Below are 8422 nucleotides of genomic sequence, written 5' to 3'. Positions count from 1 at the left end.
GGAAAGAGTTACTGAAAAAAGCCATCTGAAAACAGGCAATGGAGCTGAGAGGGAGCACGTGAGGCTCTGCCAAGAGCTGAGGAAATCCCAATCCTCCTTCAACCCCATGAGAATGGAGAAACCCATAACACCACAAGTCAGTCGAATTTGAGAGTAGTTGCCCATGGGCACCAGCCTCAGCAGTGGGTGAGGTGTCTCAAAGGACGAGGCTGCCTCCCTGCAGAGGCTGTGATCAGACATGCCCCTGCCTCATGGGGCTGGGAGCCTCGGAGGGTGCCAAGCCAGGCTGATGCCGGAGCCCTCAGAATGAGTGTGTGGCTGGGGCGGTCGATGGATAAGTGTAGTAGTCTGCCTCTGTTAAGAGTAATGGCTTCAGTAATACCGAATATCAGATACTAGCAGAGGTTTTTGTCTCCCCTGATTTGGCAGCAGGGGAAAGGGAATTTTCAAAACTTCCAGCCTATTTTATACAAAAACCCATCCTTTCCCCCCCACAAGATTACTTTTTTTTCTCAGCCTTTCAATTTTAAGGCTGTCTTGACTACCATTTGGGGTTCCCAGTAATTTATGATTATTGTTATGTTTTTTTGTTTACTTCACTGGAAAAACTGTATATGCGGGGAAGAAAACACGTCAAAGCATGAAATGTTCTTGGTTTATTTTTCAGGGATAAATAAAAAAAAGAATTACTTCAATTTAAACAGAGAGCATATCTGAAAAGAACCAACACTTGTCAGGTAGCTCTGTTAGGAAATAACTGAGAGGCCTCCTTGAGCGTGCTATGATAGGAACAAATGAATACAGCTGTGCAACTGCCCGCATGTTCTGGGTAGAAGAGGGCAGCAGATGGACTGTATAAGCTGTTTGTTTCCTCAAGATTCACAGGCACTTTCTGCCTGGAAATAAGCTCAGGTTAGTCTATTAGGAAATGAATAAACAGTGAGATCACTTCATAGGCTTTTTGTAAAATTGAGTCTTCAGCAATCCTAAATATAAATCCACATTGCTTGGTACCAATCTTGTCCTGCTCTATCTATGGTTAGAGTTTGTCTGTATATGGGAATTTAGCTACAAGATAAAATAGTCCTTTATATAAATATCTTATGAGTCAGTCCCAGCTGTAACTCCGAAGTGGTGAAGTTGTTAAGTAAATGCTGTTAAGAGAAATGTAAAATGAGCTATGATTTCTTCACAAGAAAATGCTTTTATGGCATTTAATAAAAGAAAAAAGGTTTTAAAAAAGCACCATTGAACCCCATGTCATGCTGTACAAATGACTATTTGAAAAGTAACAGGGTTAAAATAAGATAAGAATCAACATGTCTGGCATAACTCCCCTGATAGGTTTACATCAGTCACACTGGGGTATCCTATGATGCTTCAGTAGATCAAATCTTACAATATTTTCATTATAAGATAAATGGATCTTCTATGAATATGAGAAATGTACCCTGTGCATAATGTGTTTCTGTCTGTTTCTGATAAATCTTTGTATTATTAGCTCATCAAACCTAGTCTGTTATTCTATTATTAAAATTTGTTAAATTATTAATATAACTTTTAATCGGTTGAATTAATGCTTATAATGGTGGCTTGTGGTAACTTTGATTTCTACTTCTTCTTACCATGAATATTAAAAAAATTATAATTAAAAGACACACCATATTTCTGCGTTTCTTTTTTCATCTGTGGTATTTCCTGGAAATATAAGTTATGCATTTTCTATTTTTTTTGTCACAAAACAGTTATTTCCTTTGTAGCTTCATCAAAACTGGACTGCCTGGGGAGCAAGCCAATTTCATCAGCAATTAAAAAGGTCATTCTTTTAGATTTTAAAATATACTGAGTAACATTTTTTACAGACCATATGTTAAAATAGAACCATGTTCTGATAAGTGATCATCATGTACACTGGTTTCATGGGATTCTAATTTTTATTATTCTTTAATGGTTTTATTCCACATGTATTGCTTTATAACCAAAGTGTACTTGCCAGCTATGCAAATGTAAGTGTGGGAGCATATGCTATGTTTCTTAGGTATACAGAGACAACTTGGGAAACAGGCTGCATCAGCAAGAAATTTTGGTTTGGTTTCATTTATTTCTTTAGATGTTCCTGGATGCCACTGATTTGTCTTGTAAACTGCCAGTAAAAAGCTTTGTTCCTTTGTGGTCAGTCACACCTGGCCTGCATTGCTGACACCACCAGAGAGCTTACAAGCACTCCCTTTTGATCTGATGACTTTACATAAGGCCCATTACAGGATGAGGATGGTCACCTCACAGACAGGGACATGGACAAGGCAGAGGTGTTTAACACATTTTTTGCCTCTGTCTTCAACACAGATGATGGACCAAGGGGATCTCAGCCTCTGAACTGGAGGACCATGACTACAAGAATGATCAAATCCCAGCTGACCCTGAACTTGTGAGGGATCTGCTACTCCAGCTGGATTCCTACAAATCAATGGGGCCTGATGGGATACATTTGAGAATCCTCAAAGAGCTGCTGATGTCACCACAAAACCTCTCTCGATGATTTTTGAGTGGTCTTGGGAATCTGGAGATGTCCTAGATGACTGGAAGCTGGAAAATGTTGTCCTGATTTTCAACAAGGGCAAGAAGGAGAACTCTGGAAATTACAGGCCTGTCAGCCTCACTTATGTGCCTGGTAAAGTTATGGCAAAGATTCTTCTGGGAGATCTCATCACAGTCTACAAGTTCCTTGAGAGGGGAAGAGGAGGGGCAGGCACTGATCTCTTCTCTGTGGTGACCAGTGACAGGACCTGAGGGAATGGCCTGAACTTGTGTCAGGAAAAGTTTAGGTTGGATATTAGAAAAAGGTTTTTCACCCAGAGGGTGGCTGGGCACTGGAACAGGCTCCCCAGGGAAGTGGTCACAGCACCAGCCTGATAAGAGTTCAAGAAGCATTTGGACAATGTTGTCTGGCACTTGGTGTGACTCTTGGGGATGTGTTGTGCAGGGCCAGGAGTTGGACTTGATGATCCTTGTGGGTCCCTTCTAATTCAGCTTTTTCAGTGATTCTGTGATTCTTTGATTCTGCGATTCTCTGAACTGTCTTGGTTTTGGTGGTTAAACCACAACAATAACTAAATTAGCATTGAGAACAGATCTGTGGCTGGTGTCACTCCTGGTGTTGCTATAGTGGAAGCAGATTAAGCTCACACTTCCGAGTCAGGATGCACTGCGCAAAGAAAAGATGTGTCCATTTTCCAGGATACAAAAGAAAAGATGTGTCCATTTTCCAGGATACAAAATGAGGAACAGATCAAATATAAAACAATGTTCCCTTCTTTAGGAATGAAAACTGGACAGAACGTCAGGCAGAAAAGAGAATTTGCTGCAAAACCAAGACTCCAGACCAGAGGGGAAGGCAACAGAAACAGCAAAGAAGAGGTGTGAGCATAGGCAAGACCCTTGAAAACTGGCCTCTTTCCTACGAGGTAAGTGGGAAGCTGAGTGTTGTGTGAGGGTCAGCACTGTGGGTTACTCAGAGTGACCTGCTCTGTGGCTTAACTGCACCTGTACATGCAAATGACATCAGTTTTCTCAGGAGAGAGGTGAGGACAAGTGGTATAGCCTGCTTGGGCTAGCTGCCACCATCAGGCAGCAAGGAATAGAGAAACGCTGTGAAGTGGTGGGAATTAGGAAATTATCTGAATCATGGTTTGGACCACTGCAGGGCCATTTTCCAAAGACTTTACTTTTTATGTAATGTATGACACAAAATCCTTTACATTGAAGACGTAATAATATTAGGAAATTATGCCAAAAGGGTATTTAGCTTTTTTGATGAGGTTTAGATCTGCAGACAAGCACTGCTGCCACAAGTGGTACTGTCCAGCTTTCTGCAGAGCACTGCCTATGTTCTTTGAAACACCACTTTCAGAAAACACAGCCTGTGCTACCAGAACTGTTCAGCTGGAGAGAAATTATTTCCAATTTGTTTCTTTGCATATGAAATGAGTATCAGTTTCATCAGTGTCATGCCCTAGTTTAACGAAAGAGAAATGAGAATTCAATCGTCATGTTTCCTCTAGGATGAAAACCTAGACCTCCTAAATATGGCTGCTTAAATTTAAAGCATCTGAGCTTGAAGTTACAGACCTTAGCAAGATGATAGTAGGAAAATATTATTCACTAAGATTAATCTGTAAATGTTTTCTGAGCATTCAGAAAAGGTGTAGGTCCGTGCAGCAGCTGGTGAGTAGCACTATTTCTCTCATCTGAATCCCTGCAGATGCTAGGGAAAGGACTGTTTACCTAAGAAGCTGCTCCCTGTCTCAGAAGCACATGGTCAGACTTCTTGATGCCCTGAGAAAGAAGCAGGAACAGACAGTATCACACTGGAGACATCATTATTCCAATGGATGTGAGGAGGGGCTTTCCTTTTCTACCTGAAGGACATAAGGGGAACACACAGATTAACTGCCAAGCTGCCATGGAAAATTAAATACTTGATCTGGTGTGCTAGGCTCTGAAGGATGTAGGTCTGGGAATAAGATGCATTCCTGGGATAGCTCTGATTAAAAAATTAAACACATCTAAAAATTAACTTAGATCTTGTAAAGAAGAAGGTAGTTGAAGCAGATCTTTGTATGGGATCCAAATGATTATCATGTTGAGCAGAAACATGCCTAAGGTTGAGCTACTGAGTGCAGGGTTGTGATGTGAGAGTAAAGATGGGAATGCTGTATGCCCAAGTGCATCTTTGGTCACGTGTTTTTCCAATACTGCATCATTCAGCTTGAAGCTAAAGAAGTGGAAAAAGAACAAACAAGTGGGTGCATAAAGAGGCCCTGAGATTTTGGTCCTACTTGCAGTCCTGAGATGAATCTTTGCAAGCTGCTTGCTGCTGTGTGCAAGAAAGAAACAGTCTCACAGCAGCAGACAATGGAGAAGTAATAAAAAAATTAAATTAGATAAAATTCGTTTAAATAATGAGAAAGAATATAGAGGAGATGATCTCAGAGGCAGGTGCCCTTTTGAGAAAGTAGCTTTATTAGATTTTGATTTAATTTATTAAAACTAGGCTGATGGTGTCCTTTTTTAATGCTGTGTAGAACGTTATCTTTTACTCCTGTTGATGGAGAACGACAAAAAGCAGTGCATTTAGAATTGAGTGTGGCTAGAGGGAGGAACTGAAAGTTTTGTTCTGTTTTTCATCTTTGCGTATTTTACCACTATTTGTCAGTTGATGCCTGATAAATAGGCTTACTGCAGAAAAGCAACAAAATCTTAACAAGTTTATGGTACCTTGTGGCAGCTAACTTGAAAATAACCTCAATAACACAATGACTTAGATTTGGTGCCTAAATAGTGAAAAAAATCAAGAAATCATAATTTTGGTAGTTATTTTAGTTAAAGATTTTCAGGTCTAACATGTTTTCAGTTGCTTAATATGTTTTAACTTCCTGTCTCTTTCAAATGAAACCCAAAGAGACACTATGGGTTCTTTCTATGGTTAGATCAAGGATGACCTAAACACTGTTTTTATCAAACCGTATTTCTTGTTCTTTCTTAACTAAGCTTCCTTACAGAGCATGTTTTAAGAAGGAAGAAATAGGGCCCTCATCCCTAAATTGAACTCCTTCCATTTTCAAATGGCGACATGCCTATAACAGCTCTGGGCACACTGCAGCAGGGCTCTGCGTGGTTTTTTGTCCTTGGTCCCTCATCAGTCCTAATGTAATTTTACTTCTTTTTAATAAACGGTTTATGAAAATACTTGTAAATGAAGCAAACTCAAATTTTCCCATATATGTAGTGCTCTCTACATTGCTCTGTGACTCCATGAGAGTTTGTGAATGGTGTAAAGAGAGATGAGTATAAACCAGAGTAGGAAACTATTGAATCAACCTGTGCTGACTATTTACTTTCCTCTGTGTCATTCCGATACATTCCAGGGATAGTTAGATCCTAGATGTCTAGGCAAGTCTGTTGCTTCCTATGGTCTCATTCTCAGAAGATGCTTCTCCAGCCTCTACCCCCGCTGACTGGAAAGTATGGAAAATGTTCTTTCCTGCCCAGACTCAGGCAGTCCTGAGATGGGATTCAGAATGCATTAGGAATATATATAAAAAAAATGCGGGATCCTACATTATTTATTAAAGAGCACAACTGTTCTCTGCTTTGCCTAGTTTTCCACAGCAGTATTTTCATCCTTGCCATCTGTCACTTAAATTGGATTCTTTCTAGAACTCCATTGAAACCCAATACATGTTAGAGGTGGATTAATAAATATAATCAGTAATCTATCCATTCCTAATTGACTTCTACTAGCCTTATCTTGCCACCTTTCAATGTGAAAATGAGCCTTAGTTGAAGAACTAATAGCAGAATTTTTGCAGCTGCTGCAACATCCGAACATATACTAATATTGGTTAAGCTGGTTTCTGTGTTTCTTGATTTTGCTGGTCTAGATGTGACTTCAGATGGGTAAATGGGTTAAAGGAAATGGCTTTAATTCTGTTTTTTAATGCTTTGTTTCTTTATCTTTTAAATGAAAACCAATGAACTGTTGCGCCTGAGGAGTAAATTTTTTCCTTTAAAAAGTGGTAGCAGAATGGCCCAGATGTCTCTACAGAGGATGATTAGACCATTATTCTAAGCCATCTTCTGCTCTTAACCTGAGATGAATGAATAGCAACCCCAGTGATTCAACAGTGATTCCAGATTATCAAGGATGCATATGGGAAACGAATTGGGCTTTGCTTTCCAACAACACTCACATTTTAACACACCTCATTTTGAGGTACCTTGTTCTACGGTTCTGTGACAGAAGGCACAGAGCAGTCATTTAGTGTAACATAAATGCAAGATCTAAGATGTGCAGTAGATACATTGTCATTCTCTCTTGTAATTTATTATTTACAATATGTTCTCATTCATTTGCAGTACAAAAGTACATCACTATGTGTTTTAATTTATTAAAGAGTAGACGGTTATCTCTAAGGCACATGCTCCAAGTATAAAGTAAAGCTTTTAAGTGAAAAATTTTTGGTGATTTCTGGGCAAACTCTGTGCAGTACAAGCGGCTACTCAAAAAATTTTTGTTAATGTAGCTGAAAAGCTGGTGAGTTGCCCAGATCAGATCTAAAACTAATAATTTGGTTGGGGAAAAAAATATGAAAAAGATGCTAACAACTCAAAGTGAATACTTCTCCTTTGGGAAAAAAAATTAAGACGTTCTTTAGAAAGATGTTCTAGATTAACAGCTTGTTCAGCACAAACATCTACTAAATATTGATAAGAAGAGAAAGACTTGAAGAAAAAAGTTATATGTGTGGTGCAAATCTCTACCTTCAACAATAACAGTATTGAGAAACTATCTGGAAATGACAAGTGTTAAAGAGGTACCGTCACTGAAATCAATTAGCAGAATGTAATGCCAGAATCTGTAGGAGAAAAAAACCCCAAAAAACCCAAAAAAACCCTAGAAAAAACAAAGATGCTAACTGGAAGATGTTGACTGGAAGAACAAGGAATAATAATCGTAGGACCTGCTTTCTTTTCTCACTGAGGAAGCTGTGCTAAAGTTTTCAAGCTGGGTATTTAAATCAACATTTTCACATAGCAATCTAAATAAATGTCCCAATTTTCAGATTTGCTGTACTGTTGCAGCTTTTCTTGGCTCCAGAAGGTATGAATTCTCAGCACCTATAAAGATCAAGCTGTTTATGTGGGAGGTGATCATAGTAGAAAGTGAAACTGATATGGCTTAACTTGCACGTGCAGAAACCAGCATGTCCACACAGAGGGTATTTTTCAGAAGTTGATGTCTGACTGCCTACTATTTCATTCATTTGATTGCCAGTATGATAATTTTTGAAATTAACCCAAATTGTTTTCATTCTGTGTTCATTGGCATATCACCTATATGTAATAAAGGATTGGACTCAACTTGAGATTAAGGCTTTAAACATGATCTCTATTATGGAAAGCTAGTCAGTAGGGTCAGTGAAATCAACAGTGGTTTTTGGCTCATGCAGTGCAAAGCAGAGCTGGTGTCTGTTTTGAGGGGAGCAGAAAAACGCTAAACTACAGTCTACTCTAAATTCTTGACACTCCATTCACTGTGCTGAGGAAATCTCAGACTACCTTGGGAACACAGACAGGCATCTCACATATTGATGTATATAGATTATGTGTAAATACATGTAGACCTCTTACATTTAGGTATTTTAAACTGGGAGCTGAAATCCACTCACTATCACTACCATCAGGCATAAAAATTCAGTCTTGAACAGTCTCTTTATACAACCATTGTAGAATAATTGCATTCCTACATGTAAAAAAACCAAAAAACAGTCATATTACAGCTGTCTCCAGCAATGATTATATGTTAACATGCTCTCAAAACCAAAGCATATAGAAAAATTACACAGTAGAAAACACAGCT

The sequence above is a fragment of the Corvus brachyrhynchos genome, unplaced genomic scaffold, assembly GCF_000691975.1.
Source record: "Corvus brachyrhynchos isolate BGI_N302 unplaced genomic scaffold, ASM69197v1 scaffold92, whole genome shotgun sequence".
Taxonomy (NCBI): domain Eukaryota; kingdom Metazoa; phylum Chordata; class Aves; order Passeriformes; family Corvidae; genus Corvus; species Corvus brachyrhynchos.
Note: the sequence above shows the minus strand (reverse complement) of the source record.